The sequence below is a fragment of the Phacochoerus africanus genome, chromosome 3 (assembly GCF_016906955.1).
Source record: "Phacochoerus africanus isolate WHEZ1 chromosome 3, ROS_Pafr_v1, whole genome shotgun sequence".
NCBI lineage: Eukaryota > Metazoa > Chordata > Mammalia > Artiodactyla > Suidae > Phacochoerus > Phacochoerus africanus.
Genome location: NC_062546.1, coordinates 177190389 through 177207578, shown reverse-complemented (window position 1 = coordinate 177207578; position 17190 = coordinate 177190389). Strand labels below are relative to the sequence as shown.

At 36.6% G+C, this 17190-nt stretch overlaps 1 non-coding gene across 1 annotated transcript; it reads right to left on the bottom strand.

The window, feature by feature from the left end:
• Window positions 1-12636: 12636 nt before the first annotated feature.
• On the bottom strand, window positions 12637-12828 carry LOC125123812 (U2 spliceosomal RNA). The gene has a single exon (XR_007134188.1). It is a non-coding gene; the product is annotated as a U2 spliceosomal RNA (small nuclear RNA).
• Between the last annotated feature and the right edge of the window lie 4362 nt (window positions 12829-17190).

Here is a 17190-nt window from a genome sequence, read left to right as displayed (position 1 = left end):
AGCAAAAAAAAATACACATAACCCCTAGATTCAATTAAATTCAAATAATGAATTATTTCTCTAAAACAACTCATGTTGCCCAGAACTCCACTCATTTCCCTCATTTTTTTTCTTCAATTCAGACCCAGAGTCCAACAATTTCTGGAGATAATTTTCTTTGCAACTAATATCACCCAACCACAAATTATCTTGCATTGTACTTTGATATACACATATTTCATTTGACTCAAATACAAAAATTTTAGATAATTTTATGATGCCTTTAAGAACAAAAAATAAATGGAACAATTTAAATATCAATGACTCACCTAAAAAATATTATTCTCTAAAGCAATGACCCATAATCTTTCAATGAAAGTCCTTGCAGCAATTGAATAGAGCTCTGATTAGCTCAACTGATGGGCAGCTTGTGCTATGGGACAAGTAGACACTGTGAGACTTCACTGCTTGTAACTGCTCCTGCATTCTATTTGTCAAAAGAGAATCACAGAGCCAGCTCAGATTTTCGTGAAGGGGATTACACAGAACTTAATTAACAGAAGTCATTTTCTAAAATACAGAACAGGGGGCATAGAATAATCACTGTTCCATAGTAATTCTGAAATCTCTATGAGCATATTACCAGTTTCTAGAATGGAGCCCAGTTCTGCTTCCAAAGTGTATGTTTCCATGCCTTTTTGCTTGGCCCCCTGGGCTCCTGGCTCTGAACTCTGAGTTATGTTTCATTTTCCATAAGGAATGGTCCATATTTTTAACTCCATAATTTCTGACTGTGCTTCTCATCACTTGAGGGCCAGAGACCTCTTTAATATGCATATACTAAGGTCGTTATTTGTGTTATAAAATTCTATAGGTTTTAATAAATTCATAATGTCATGTATCCCCCACTAGAATACCATAATAGAATAATTTCACCATTCTAACAAATTAATGGGTTTTACCTATTCAAGCCCCCCACTTTTTATTGAAATATAGTTGACATACAATGTTATGTATGCTGATCTGACATCTGCATATACTATGAAATGATCATCAAGATGTATCTCTCACACAAAATTTTTGAAATATTATTGACCCTATTTCCATTTCTTATGTGTATATTACACCCCAGGTATTATTTATTTAATAACTGGAAATTTTTGCCTCTTAATCCCCTTCCACTCCTTCTTCTCTTGCAATCACCCATTTGTTCTCTGTATCTATAAGTCTATTTCATTTTGTTTTGTTATTTCTTAGATTTTCCATGTAAGTGAGATCATAAAATATTTGTCTCCATCTGACTTATTTCACTTAGCATAATACCCATCTATGTAGTTGCAAATGATAAGATTTCCTTTTTCATGGTTAAGTAGTATTCTATTGAATACATATACTACATCTTTATCCATTCATCTATTGATGGACACTTAGGTTGCTTCCATATGTTGGCTATTGTAAATAATGCTGTAATGAACATTGGTATGTGCATATCTTTTCAAACTAATGTTTTTGTTTTCTTCAGATATATACCCAGAAGTGAAATTTCTGGATCCTATGGTAATTCTATTTTTAGGTTTTTTTGGAACATCCATACTGTTTTCCACAGTGGCTTTACCAATTTACACTCCCTCTAAGAGTGTACAAGGGTTCTCTTTTCCTCCACATCTTTGCCAGTGTTTTTTATTTGTATTCTTTTGGAAGACAGCCATTCTGACAGGTGTGAGGTGATACCCTGTTGTGGTTTTGGTTTGCATTTCTCTGATGATTAGTTATTTTGAGCATCTTTTCACATGCCTATTGGCCATCTACATGTCTTCTTTGGAGAAATATCTATTTGGGTCTTCTATCCATGTTTTTTTAACTGGGTTGCTTGTTTTTCTTTTCTTTCTTTTTTTTTTTTGGTTGCTGTTGTTTTGTTTTGCCTTTTTAGGGCTGCATCCATGGCATATGTAAGTTCCAAGGTTAGGGGTCAAATTGGAGCTATAGCTGCTGGCCTACACCACAGCCACAGCAATGAAGGATCCTATCCTCGTCTGGGACCTACACTACAGCTCATGGCAATGCCAGGTCCTTAACTCACTGAGAAAGGCCAAGGATCGAGCCTGCTTTTTCACGGATACTAGTTGGGTTCAATACCACTGAGACACAATGGGAACTGAGTTGTTTATTTTTTTGATGTTGAATTATATGTGTTTATATATTTTGGATTAAAATGACTCCTTATCAGTCATATAACTTGCAATTATGTTCTCCCATTCAGAAGGTTGTCTTTGCATTTTGTCCATGGTTTCCTTTGCTGTGCAAAAACTTTTAAATGATCTTCACCAGCCTTTCCAGAGTTTTGGCCTTCACTTTCATAAGAATCATATTTGAGCTTTCTGTTCAACATACAATTTTATAAACCCCATGTTAAACTAAATCATATTTTTCTAGGAGCTGAACTTAGAACCTGTACTTTTTACATGTTCCCAACTAATTCCAAGTGACATTTAAATTTGAGAATTGGTGTCCTCTACCTTCTCTATGTCCCATATTTCCCTAAATAAATAAGAACTGATTTTAACACAACTGACCTAGAGCACATTGAAAACAAAACCTGATTCATAAGTTACTAGGAGACTCTAAAACAATATTTCTCAAATGTCAAAATTTCCCAGGCTTCTTGTTAAAAGGACAAGGTTCTAGACACCATACCCTATCTACTAAATGAGAATTTAGAAACAGGTTTCCTAGTGGATCCAGATGTACACTGAAGTTCTTTAAATCCTGTATTAAATGTTTCAGAGGAAAGGATGGCTTAGTTCTTAGTAATGAGATCAGAAGGGCACTGCCATCTACTGCTACTCTCCTTTGCCACAGATGAAAAACACAAATAAGAACAAAAGAATTCAGTAAAGCTAATTCAGAGAGGTCAACACAAGAACAACAGTTTGGAAAAGTGCTTGAAATCTATTTGCTGTTCTCTCTATACCCAAGACCTAATGGGAAGAGAAATATCCAAAATTTAAGTCTGGCTGATGACACCATTAGAGTTCTTATTTGCCAACAGCAACATACAGTCCACCTACTTTAAATAATAAAGTAATTCAAGGTATTAGGTGAATAGACTCTCCAAAAGAGCCAGGGAATCAGTCCTGGAGACCACATCAGCCATGATCTAACTGCCCCCTTAAGGGCAATTCCCTTCAAGAAGTTGCCATTGAGGTAGCACAGCCTACAGTGATGATGGAGATCCAAAACCCTGCTGCCACTCAAAACCAGCCTCACCTCCATTGCCAGAAGAGTGCCCTCTGTACACATTTATGCCACTTTTATCTCCCAGTATCCACCTCATTGATACTATAAGTCAGTGTCTATACATGCACACATACACAGATACATCCCAGTATGTCCATAATAAAATTCTTTCAGGTTATCTTAGATTCTTGTGCCTTTATTTATTTCAATACTTTCTCATAGTATGATTAGGTAGCAAACTTTTGAGCTCTTGAGAATGTTTTTTATTATATCTTCATATTTGAATGTTATTTAGCTGAACAAAACACTCTAGGTTCAAAGTTATTTCCCTTCCATGCCTTAGAAATACGTATTCAGTTTCTTATGTATTCAGTTTCCTTTTTTCTCCAATACTGAGTGAAGGAGCAGGCAGTATCTGCACCAAAACAATGTCAGAGGGAGACAAGAGCAGAACTCAACAATTTCTCTCCAATTTGTCCCTTGACTGCCCTGCTGGAAGTCTGTATTCCTAGCTACAGTTGTCTACCTTTTACTCATCTTTAGGCTCCCCAGGGATTCCTCAGTTGGTGTGGATATTGCTATTGCTATTGGTAATTCCTAGATGTTTTACCTCTCTTTTACCTCTAGAATTTCTTCAGGGCTGATTTTGGGGGTGAGGAGCCAGAAGCCAATGACTCACCAGAGCCTATGCTAACCAGGCCATCTTAGCAGGAACCTAAAAGAACGGTTCTGTGAAGACCTTGCTCCTTCAGAGTATTCACTGCCTAAAGGAAACCTTGTGAGTTTGTGTGATTGATGGACTTCAGATCATACGTCTTTGGACTCAAGTGACTTTGGAGAGATTGAGTTCTGGCTTCTAACTTCAGATAGCAACACCAATCATGTGGGAAATACTTCCAAATATTTTGTGAAAGGGGTTCACAAAAGGCTCACTGGCCAAAGTTGACAAAGTCTACCTACCACACTGATGAAATATCCTACCATTAAGCTAACTGTTGTATTAGCTTGAAAATAAAATATTTCTTTGAAGAACACTGAAGAAACATATCTGAAGGGGGTTTTTAAAAAACACAAAACACCATATTTTCTAGCAAGAATGAAATATTTTGTAAAGAAAATATAGTCATCCTGACGATAGGCTATCATTTTATGACAGCATGTGATAATTTGAAAAATACTAAAAGATAAAAATTCTATTGAGTGCAGAATCAACACATCCGGTTACAAATGAAAACATTAGTATAAATAACTCCAAACTGTTTCCAACTTCTTTTGCTCTTCTTTGTCAGTCTTTCATTTCTCAAATTATTTCCTAAATTGCTTAATTCTTTAAAAATAGTGCCAAATGACAAGTGGGAAGAATAAAGTCGATGACACAGTATGAATTCCTTAATTATTTTTGTCACATGTTATTTCCTTTACTCTCTCATTAATCAGATAAGTAGTTCAAAGATCTTAGCTATAGCTTTCCAGCACTTCTGGGATGCCTGATAGTTTATCTAACCCACATCATTGTCATTTAAAAAAAAAAAAAAAAAAAAAAGCTTTTTTTTTTTGCTTTTTAGGGCCGCAACTGTGGCATATGGAAGTTCCCAGGCTAGGGAGCAAATCAGAGCTACAGCTGCTGGCCTAATTTACAGCCACAGCAACTGGGATCTGAGCTGCATCGGTGACCTACAGCACAGCTCACAGTAATGCCAGATCCTTAAACCACTGCACAAGTCCAGGGATTGAACCCACATCCTCATGGATACTGGTCTGGTTCACTACTACTGAGCCACAGTGGGAGCTCCATTGTATTCTTTTTCTGTATGGGCAAAGTCACTTTCCATATCTTCTATCTTGAGGGTTCTACTCTTATCCACTGAAGCCATCTATTTTATGTGTTTGTAAAGACTCAGAAACGTTCCTTAAAATTTTCTTTTGTTTATCATATGAAGGTACTGTCAAAGATAGAGATTCTCTAAATGACTCTATTTATACATTCTTGAGTGAGGAGAGCCCTATCCAAGATCAGTATCTGGGGCTAGAAAAGCTGAGCACATTGTTCTCAATTCTCTTCATCATCAATTGATGGGCTTGAATATATTCCCTTCTTAAATCTATGTCTGAAGGGCAGCTTGATTTGTGCAGTTTTCAGCTCAATTCACCACGTTATTTACCTGAGGCAGGTTGACTGGACAAGGGTTGAAAATTTCCTGGACCAGCTATCAGAAAACTACAGTGCACCTCTGGGGGTTTAGTTACATCCCATATGTCAATGGATAGAAAATTAGAGATGACAGTTTAACAAAGCAAAAGGCCACATGGCCAGAGAGGAGGAGTTTATACAGTTTGTTCAGTGTGAATCTAATGATTCTGAACTCGTACCACTGCAGTCTTTTCTTGCATGGTTGGAGTGTCTTGGCTGAGCAAAGGTGCACTGCACTGGACATAGTAATCCTTAGACAGGGCACAGTGATTAATCCATCCACCACGAGAAAAGTATATGCCGTAAAACATACTAACTTTAGAGATGCCGTGGTGCCATGGTGCTTAACAGGAATTCCAATACTTTCCACTGGAAGAGGTAAAGAGGGGGATCATAATTTGAACCACTTTACCCATTGTGAAGATAATTTATTATAGCAGGGAAAAGGCGGGTAGTTGCAACATCTCTCCAAGGAAACTGAAAGTGGTATTACAATTATGTGCACTAGAAAAGAGATCCTTTTGAACTCTTCAGACTGTCCCTCCAACATGTTAACCTCAACACACCGATATAACATTTGGTTCAGAATATATCATAAATAAAATAAGTCATCAGTTTCAAGTCTATGCTGATTAATCTTGTTTTGAGATATTTGAAACAGCATTAGGCTATTGATTAGAGTATACTGGATGATAATGACAAGAAAAGAGGAAAAGATGATGATATATAATAACTCTCTATTAGTCTGGATTCTCTCTAGTCATACAAAACCAGAAAATACCTGATCTAGGCAAAACCAGCTAATGGCATAGGAGATTTAACGGGTGTCTAAGAGCATCATTTTTCAGAAATAAGCAGTCAAGTTCGTCTACCATAAGCCCTAAAATGTCCCAGCTCTTCTTCCTAGATTGTAGACACCAAATACATGAACTTAAGTGTTACCACTCCTTTGGAGGGACAGTGTGGTGAAATAACATGAGCCCTGGCCTGGACCCAAATTCTTCTCCCAGGCCTGCCACTTACTCACTGCATCATCCTGGACAGGGTGCATAACCTTAAGGGACCTTATCTTCTCAGTTGCAAAATAGCAACAAGGCCTGTCTTGAGATCATTTATATGAAAGCACTCTTTCGCTTAAATGAAGGATCCAGATTAGTTTATAAAGAGGGGACAGAAGAAAATAATGGGAGGTAAACTGGAAAATTAAGCTAGATCTGTTGAGAAGGAATTTTTAGTTATAAAAATGTATAAATTATATATTATAAGGAATGATACAGAATTATAAATTATAACTTAAAACGATCAAACAATGAAAAACATTCCTAAGGACTCTAGCACATTGCAGTAAGGGCCCCAGTTCTTCATATCCACTCCTCCTTTTGTCATGATATTGTGCAATTCCTCTCAGGCTGTATTCCCTATTCCTGACATCTGGCCTGGCCTTGTGACTTTCTATGACCAAAAGAATGTAACAGAAGAATATTCTTTCTTCCAAGTAATGCATCAATATTTAGAAATTACATTAACTATTAAACTCACTCCTAAATCTCATGATTTAATAAAGAAACACAACTTATATCACAGATTTAAATGTTTAATATTTTGATAACTTATTTCATAAAATTTCCTTCCTTGGCAAAAAAAAAAAAATCCTTTATTCTCTATGTAATAGTAAAGATGGTGACAGTATGGTTAAAGAGAGTGATTTTTGTCTACTCATATCTGTCTGTATTCATAACACTAGGTACTGAGGTAATAAATTAAGTTATTCTAGACTTGGACTATTTATGTTAATCAAAAACCCAAGATTGGGAGTTCCCATTGTGACTCAGTGATAATAAACCCGACTAGTATCCATGAGGACACAGATTCGATCCCTGGCCCCGCTCAGTGGGTTAAGTCCAGCATTGCCATGAGCTGCAGTATAGTTCACAGATACAGCTGGGATCTGGCATTGCTGTGGCTATGGCATAGGCCAGCAGCTGCAGCCCCAATTCAACCCCTCCCCTGGGAACTTCCATGTACCATGGGTACAGCCCTTAAAAAAAAAAAAGACAAAAAAAGAAGAAAGTAAAGCTCAAAGATTCTAAAACCCTTGACTTCAAGAATCTATTATACAGTGTGAAACTCTGACTCTTAGAATGATCCATTTCCCTTTCTTTATTCTTTTCTCTGAAAGAAAAAAAAGCACAGAGAACTTTGAATCAAATTTCAAATGAAACAGTGGAATCAGTTAATGAGAAATCATTTCTTTGGCATAAAAACTCGCTGGTCTTGTAGGTATAAAATTCTCAAGAGGTAAAGTGGATATAAATGTCTTGAGATACAATAGCCTGGCTTCCTTCCTCAGAGAATAAGTATAGCTGCATCTCTGCTTGGTTGGAAAAAAAAAAGGAAAGCAAATGTACCAGAAAAAAAGTCACTTCTAAAAACTCATTGATGGAAACAATAGCCTTACTTTTATTTCAAAATTGGCCCATTACCTGGCCATTATTGGCCTTCAATACATGCACTCCATTTTTAATGAATGACCTTGACCAACACCATTTATAAACCACCAGGGATACTACTAATTGAAAAGCTCTGTCTATTATTTTAAACACAGTCTTCCTAAATTACTTCATGTAAATAAACACGGAATGTATGGATTCAGGGGGGCATGTCTGGTTAGAGACCGCGGGAGTCATGTAAGTTGTGTGATTAATGAAGCATAAAATGGAGGTTCTCCAAAATCATAATGCCTCCATTGGGGAACAATATTTCTACATACACTGCTCAAAAGTTTGGAAACCAAACAGATAATGATACAGAGAAGAGGGAAATTTGGGTGAACCAAATCTGATGGCTCCAGGCACCTCGAAGGAAAAATATTTCATCTGCGCCCTATGCGCGCCTGTATAGAGTTATTTGTTCTAAGGTTTAATTTGGGGTACGTTCAAGTTTCATATGAATCTTTCTTGACAATTCTATATATTATGCTAATACAAAAAATAATTTAAGAAATATAAAATACTTAAATATAAATTTCAGCACTACTCAAGGTATCATGTAAACATGTCTTATAATTATTCAGATTCTCTTAAAATTCACCTGAAAATGGCTATACCTTTCCTGTTTCTTTGGGGGAATTCCATCCATTTAAAACATTATCTTTACAATTTTATATAATTTTGACTTCTTAGATCATGAAAATAATTAGTAACAAAAATCAAGGGGAAACATTCTATAATGTCACATTTGCTAGTGAGCTGACATAAACTGAGTGACACAAAATTAAAATAACAGGGTATTTAAATTATTGTAGTTGGAGAACAGGTAATTAACATCAGTGTTTAAATCCATTTTATCTAACACATAATATATGAAATATCGAGATGCATTATGAGGAAGTGAGGTCAATGATAGCAGTGGTAGAAAGATTTTGATTTGAAAATCTTTGAGAAAACTGAGAACATAGCGTATCTTCTAATAATAAAATGCTAAGAAGATCCAGCGTTTTTGGCATTTTTGATACTGATAAGAACTTATTTTTGTAAAAAAAAAAAAAAGTAGTGTCTTAGACCTTCAAAATATACATTGCTTTGGAAAAAGATTGAGGGTAATACAAAAGAATCCCTAGATGGTTAATCAAGAGACTTAGGGATTTTATTTGTCTTGGCCACATGTAAGATGTGTATTCTTGGATGAGTTCCCTTAAATTAGGTTCCTCTAGAAGCAAATCCTGAGAAAAAAATTGGGAATAGTATATTAGAGATGATTCCAGGAAGTACATCTACAGATGTGGGGAAGTGTAATAGAGATGGGAAGGGAGCCACGAGAGGGTGTGTTACTAAGCAGAATACAACTTTGGTCAACTGAGAACAGTTCTCACAAGGAACTCTGGGAGAATGTAGACCATGCCTTGAAGTTATCTTCTACCAGAGCATGAAGGAACTGGGGCTGTATCCACCAGCTCCTGTCTATCTTTAGTGAAGTGCTGCTTTTTGGGTGCATTTACTCCCCAGTGCTTCCGACAGCCAGAGAAAGTCAAAGCACACAATGTTGCAGAGGAATGCTAACTCCAGAGGACATATGCTTAGACAATTAGAAGCTTCTGCTACAGGATTTTCTCTCTGTGGTCTATATCTTCTCATCTATAGTGATGGGTGTATCTATCTTTCAGTAAATGAGAAGATTAAAGTGAGGTGCATGTGAAAAAAACTTTGTAAACTTTTTTTTTTTTTTTTGTCTTTCAAGGGCTGCTGCATATGGAAGTATATGGAAGTTCTCAGGCCAGCCTATGCCAAAGCCACAGCAATGCTGGATCTGAGCCATGTCTGGCACTTACACTGCAGCTCGTGGCAAGGCTGGATCCTTAATTAACTGAGTGGGGCCAGGGAATAAAACCTGAGTCCTCATGAATACTAGTCAGGTTTGTTACTGCTGAGCCACAAAGGGAATTCCAACTTTGTAAACTTTTAACTTGAAATAAACACTAAATATTATCTGCAATAAAAAATAAATAGTTCCCAGATTTCTTTCATGTTTTCATTACATTTTTTTTCTCATAAACTCTAGACAGCTAGGACTAGTATAACTAACATTCAGGCTAATAAGCACTAAGTTGAAAAGGTGGGGTATACGATTATTATCAAAATATTTTTAAACTTTTAAACTAGTACTAATCTATCTTTTACATGTGGCAGCTGGGAATGTTTAATTACCACATGCTGGTCATACGGAGGATATCTAAAGATTTATGATTTACACCCAAAATTAGGGTAATAATCTGTATCAAAGGGATAAGTTGAGTTGTATTTCTATTGCTTTTATGACTCATACATTTTAGATATATTTCCATTAGTAATCTATTTTGCAGTACACCTATGGTTCCAGTACTTGATGAAGGAGTTTTAGGATTCTGACCTTCAAGGCAAGTCACACTGAGAATAAGCATTTAATCATGGCCATCTTAGGTCCTTTTCCATCAAAATGAATTAGTTCTTTATTTAAACAAATAGGGAGAGAGAATATACATCATTGCTCTTCATCTCTGACTTTTAATTGTGATCCACTTCATTGCTCATTATAGTTGACCATACAACATTCATTAGATGATAAAACTAACCCCATAATGACACACCCTTGCTATTGATAATCCGGGTACATGACCCAGTCAGGGCTAGGGTGAAGACAGGTTTGCAGGAGGCTTCTGAAAAATATTTCCTCACTCTTGAGAAGTAGTAGAGATGGTTTCTCTTATTCCGTGCCTATTTTTTACTTTATCTCTTTCTTGTCAATTGTTGGGAGTTTTTTACACATATTAGGGAATATATACAACTAATTAGATAAGTTAGCTATTTTTCTTTGATATGAATCAAAGAAAATTATTATATTATAAATATTGGTTCTTTTTTTATTTTGTTTATGGTTGATTTTGCAATGCAGTTTCTGCAATAATCAATATTTTCTTTGAGGTGTCTGGCTTTTGAGTCAGTACAAGCTTTCTCATTCCAGAGCAATAAAAGGATTTCATTCATGATTTCATCTACTACCTTTATGCTTTAATTTTTAAAATATTTTATCAATTTTGAATTTATACTGGTGTAACATATGAGATAGGAACCCATACAATGTAGAAAGCCTATGTTCTTAGTATTTTTCAGACTCATGGTTTCAAACCCTTATTATTTCACAAATGAATATATAATTACTCATCTTTTTTTTTTGGTCTTTTTTTTTTGCCATTTCTTGGGCCACTCCTACGGCACATGGAGGTTCCCAGGCTAGGGGTCCAATCGGAGCTGTAGCCACCGTCCTACACCAGAGCCACAGCAACGCGGGATCCGAGCTGCATCTGCAACCTACACCACAGCTCACAGCAACGCCGGATCCTTAACCCACTGAGCAAGGCCAGGGATCGAACTTGCAACCTCACAGTTCCTAGTCAGATTCGTTAACCACTGAGACACGATGGGAACTCCTATAATTACTCATCTTAAAAGTAAAAGATTAGGAGTTCCTATTGGAGGCCAGCAGCTATAGTTCCATTTTGACCCCTAGCCTAGGAACTTCCATATGCCATGGATGCAGCCCTTAAAAAAAAGGGGAAAAAAAAGTAACAGGATTAAATATATACTATTTTCAAATCTTTAATGACCCCCAGCTTACTTTTAGCAGTGTTATGATTATGAGACATATGCAACTATTATTAGAAATAGTAGTCACTCTTTCCCATTTTCCAAGCACTCATTTTCACTGAACACTAAAGGGAAAATAAAATAAAATATTCTAAAAGATTAAATACTGCTACACCAGTATGACAATGCTGCTACAACTAAATTATTTTCTGGTGTTATAGTTTGAAATGTTTATATGTTTATTCATGAATGAAGAAGTGGGCAAAGAAAGATAGTTTAGGGGTATTATCGTATAGTATTTGAAAGTCAGGGTCACACGGAAATTGTCAAGAGCATAGTGATATCTATGTGAGATAATGTGTATGATTTATCTTTTTTCATAATAGTTTAAAAGTACATTAGAAAATACTTAAAATTGACTGTAGGTGCAATGAAACAAAACCTATTACATCCTGGGATTCTGTCAGATATGAATGATCCCTCTATATCAGACAGAACTGAGTCTCATTCATTTCTCTGAGGTTGGCATATCTAATGGTTGAATAAAGGCACCATTTATATCAACAAAACTTTGTGAATCATGAGTTATCACTGGCTTCCGACTAAGGAGAACATTTTATAACCACTTCTTCCAGTATTAATGCCCCCAGTTCTTATGTCTCTGTCAGTTCTATCAGTTCTCCTGAGCATTTTTTCTAGGCCATTTCATCTCCACATTAAGGGTGGGGTTTAAAATTCCGGGATGATTCACGTGTCTCTAATTCCACTTTGATATCAACTTTACTATTTCTCCTCCAACCATATAAAAGACAAATTCATGAGGAAATTCAAGCACTCTGGCCCATGCAATAACACCAATCGAATCCCTAAATAAACTTGCCAGACCAGAGAGAGAAAGGGAGGGAGAGAGGAGGAGAACGGAAGAGACTGTAGTCCTTCTCAATCTCATTTTCCAGTAGAGGTAGTCAGGGGCTTCCAGCTGAGATCCACATGTTGGGCTCCACTTTCTCTACAAAATCCATCTTATTCCAAGTTCTTTTTCTGGACAAGCACTTCCCATGGAATTTAATCAGTAGGGGTTTTTTTTGTTTTTCTTTTTTCTTGCCCCCAAGAGGGAGAAATATCCTAAAAATACTGCAATACCAGGTCAATGTGTGGAATGGATGGAGCAAGCTCTTATTCCAACTCTGTGCTCCAAAAATCCATTTAAAATATTGTCCTCAGAAAGAGGACATACCAGATATTAAACTGATTAAAAAAAAGATAATACACTTGATCTTAGCCACAAGGCCAAGAAGTGATAATTGTTAGGTTTGAATTAAACTAGGTCTTTTTATGGAGGTCTCACTGTGGCACAGCGGGTTAAGAATCCAATTGCAGTCGCTTGGGTCACTGTAGGGATACGGGTTCAATCCTGGCCCAGCATAGCTGGTTAAAAGATTTGGCATTGCCTCGGCTGCTGTGTGGGGCACAGATACAGCTTGGATTCAGTCCCTGACCCAGGAACTTCCATATGCCACAGGTGCAGCCATAAAAAAACAATTATATCTTTTTCTCTAAAAATATATTTCTGCGCTGAAGTAGAAAAATAAATAAACATAAAGAATCAGGCTACAACTACATGCCTATGCTATTAGAAACTACCCATGGGGATGTAGTACCATCTCTTTATGAGAAATTATTCATAGAAAAAGTAATAGAAATTCAAGTAAATTTCTAAGAACATATTTTTAAAGTCAGATTTTTAGTAATCCAGAAATTATTAATGTTGTTTGCTCTGGAGAAATAAGCAGCCCAAAGTGTTTTTCCTTAATAACAGGAATTCAGTTAACATCCTAGAAAACAGCCCTCTGCTTCTTTCACGCAGGGATTAAATCTATTTAGAATTAGCCTAGGGATATGAGTTTGTTCTTTGGCGATAACAGCATTGCTTCAATTGCTTGCATTTGACATAGCATACTGATGAGTTTGACAAGAAATGATTCTCACAGGGAAGAATGAAATTTTTCTCTTGCTAAGGAAACAGCAGTGAATCTCAGATGGCAGGGAATATTTAGAAACACACTCAACACTTCACAAGACTAGCCTGTGACAATTTTGAGAATCATATCCTCCGTAGAAGGTTTCCAATGCAAGTTCCACTGTGGGCCAGCAATACTTCCAAACTCTCTACATCAGACTTCAAGGTAAAGATTTGAGGAAAACAAGAAAGGAGGCAAATAAGAAGAGACCTAAATCAGTCCCCCCGACCGTAGATAAAAATGAGACCCAAAATATGACTACCTGAGGCCTCAAGAAGCTACAAGACCTAAAAGAGAAACTCCGTGAGATTCCACCTCTGCCCATTAGAATGGTTATTATCAAAAAGGCAAGAAATAACAGGTGTTGGCAAAGATGTGGAAAAGGGGGGAACCCTCATGCACCATTGGGGAGAGTGTATGGACTATGGGAGAGATTCCTCAGAGAATTAAAAACAGGACTACCATATGATCAATGATTCCACTTTTAGTATTTATATAAGGAATTCAGAAACACTAATATGAAAAGATATATACACCCATCTGTTCATTATTGCATTATTTACAATAGCCAAGATATAGATACAACCCAAGTGCCCACTGACCAATGAATGGATAGAGAAGATATGGTATCTACATAAAATGAAATACTACTCAGAGACAAAAAAAGATGAAATTTTGCCACTTGCAACAATATGGATGGACCTTAAGAGTATTATGCTTAATAAAATAAGTCAAGAGAGACAAATATCGTATGAATTCACTCAGATATGACAAACAAAACAAAATAAATAGACACACTAAAACAAACAAAAAACAAACATTTAAATACAGCGAACATAGCAGTGGTTACCAGAGGGGAAGGGGCAGAGACAGGCATGATTAATGGGTAAAGGGAATCAACTGTATGGTCATGGGAGGAAACAATTTTTGGCTGTGAGCACACTGTAGGGTATACAGAAGTAGAAATATAATGTTGTACACTGAAACATATAATGATATAAAAAAGTGTTAACACTGGTTAAAAATAAATTAAAAATTAAAAAACAATCAGTAAAAAATATAAAATAGGCACAAAAAAAATGAATGAACAAATGAGCTATCGAGCCACAAAAAAAAAAAAAAACTGAAAGACAAGCTGATTATAACTGTGTGTTAAAATATGTGATGTGCTGAAATGTTGAAGGCCTTCCAACCACCTCCCATGTAGTTAAGGTCTCTAGAATGAGTGAGGTTTTGCTGTAACTGGCTCCACATCTCAGATGACCCCTAGGAACTGATCACCTAGTTTTTCCACTCTTTCCCAATCTGGATACAGTACCCATCAGACTTCTTTCTTGGAATCTATTCGTTAGCTTTCTTCTGGATGACATGGGAAGAGGTCTACTTCTCCTTTTCGGGGTTTCCTTCCAGACATAGCCCAGCTCCTACCTAAAGAAGAGCAAGGAGTTCTCAGTATGGCTCAGTAGGTTAAGAACCCAACATAGTATCTATGAAGATGCAGGTTCAATTCCTGCCCTCAATGGCTTAAGGAGCCGACGTTGCCACCAGCTGTGACATAATCACAGATGCAGCTCAGATCTAGAGTGCTGTGGCTGTGGCATAGGCCTGAAGCTGCAGCTCTGATTCAACTCCTAGCCTAGGAACTTCCATATGTCACAGGTACAGCCGTAAAAAGAAAAAAGTAAAATAATACAATCCAATACAATAAAGAAGAGCAAGAATTAGCTCCATTTAACAAGTGACAAAGTAGGTTTGTAGAGAGTAAATTATCTCCTCACTGTTTTTCTCATTTCTTTTATCTGTAATTGGAGGGATTTGGAAATGATTAGTACCAGAAAATAACTGACAATAATTGAATCCATATAGAACATGCCTTGTCAACTGGAGCAATATTGCCCCCAAGGAGTGAAAGTTGGTGGGGATTAGGGGGCAGGTTATCATATGTTGGAATGGTTTATAACCCTCTCATGTTCAACTTTACCCAACAAAATCTTACTCCTTAGGATTCAATTTCTCTCACTAAGGACAAATTAAATTTCAGTTTGATTTTTCTCTCTACAGGGCTAATCATGAAAAACAGATTAAGAAATACTGCTAATTCACAAAAAACAATACAAGTAATTTGTATGCAATATTAGTCAACTACATATGAATACTGACAAATGATAGTGGCTTTAAATCCTGCATCACAAAGGATTACCTGGCTGAAGATTTTGACCTGAACTCTTCTTTTACTAGCAAATAATTCTGCTGATCTTTTTAATCTCTCATGTTCCATGATTATATGCTAAACTCACTGCTACTTTTTAACCGAGAACTTATTAATGGCAGGAAATAAAGAGTCAGTTTCTGCCTATGAAACTGCTTGGAGTTCTGATTTACATAACTTTAAGGAGATCGAAATGACTCTTCTCTTTGAACATCCCTGTAGCTTTTATTTATTTATTTATTTATTTAGTCTTGTTAGAGTCACACCTGCAGCATATGGAGGTTTCCAGGCGAGGGGTCTAATCGGAACTGCAGCTGCCAGCCTATACCACATCTACAGCACCTAGGGATCTGAGGCACATCTGTGACCTACACCACAGCTTACAGCAACGCTGATCCTTAACCCACTAAACAAGGCCAGGGGTTGAACCCACATCCTCATGGATACTAGTCAGGTTTGTTAACCGCTGAGCCACAATGGGAACTCCCCAAACAAGTTTTATAACACCTGCTAACTCAATAAGCATTTGTTTTGCACCTACAATTCATTACCATATTTTGTATTTTAGGAACAATAAATTTAAGTATAACTCTGTCTACAGAGTATTTACCATTCTTCGAAGAAACAAATCTGACTAGCATGTAAAAAATGTTTAAAAAGAGACCTTGATTCAAAAAATAAATTGGATGCTTAACACAGTAAAGAAATAACAAATAGCAACTGCAAATGAGAAATAAGGGTAGTGTGGAAGTAGGAGCATGTTAAAATGTGTTTGGGGCCCTAATTTTGAATACTCATGACATTTCACTATTCAATTCACATAACACCAAGGGAATTGTTTGGAAATGTCATTGCTAATTTGACAATGACAAATTTATATACACGCTTAAGTAGATAACTACATTAAAAAATACACTTTAGGCCAAAATATTTTCATTTGTTAATTTTTTTTTCTGTCTTTTGTCTTTTTAGGGCTGCATCGGTGGCATATGGAGGTTCCCAGGCTAGGGGTCCAATCGGAGCTGTTGCTGCCGGCCAATGCCAGAGCCAGAGCAACACCAAATCCGAATCGCGTCTGCAACCTACACCACAGCTCACGGCAATGCCAGATCCTTAACCCACTGAGCAAGGCCAGGGATCAAACCCGCAACCTCATGGTTCCTAGTCAGATTCGTTTCCTCTGCACCAAGATGGGAACTCCCTGTTTGTTAACTTTTAGCAATGATATTCTCAGAACATCATATCATTTAGTGCCATGGTGACTACTTTAAAATATGTGCTTGAGACAATAAACCCAGAATTGTACATACACAGATTTCTATTTTACAGAGAAAAAATATTTTTTCCTTCTGCTTTAATTGGTATGCTCTAAAGATTCAGTTCTCAAACCTCTTGGTCTTGGGACCCCTTTACAATATTAAAAATTGAGAACTC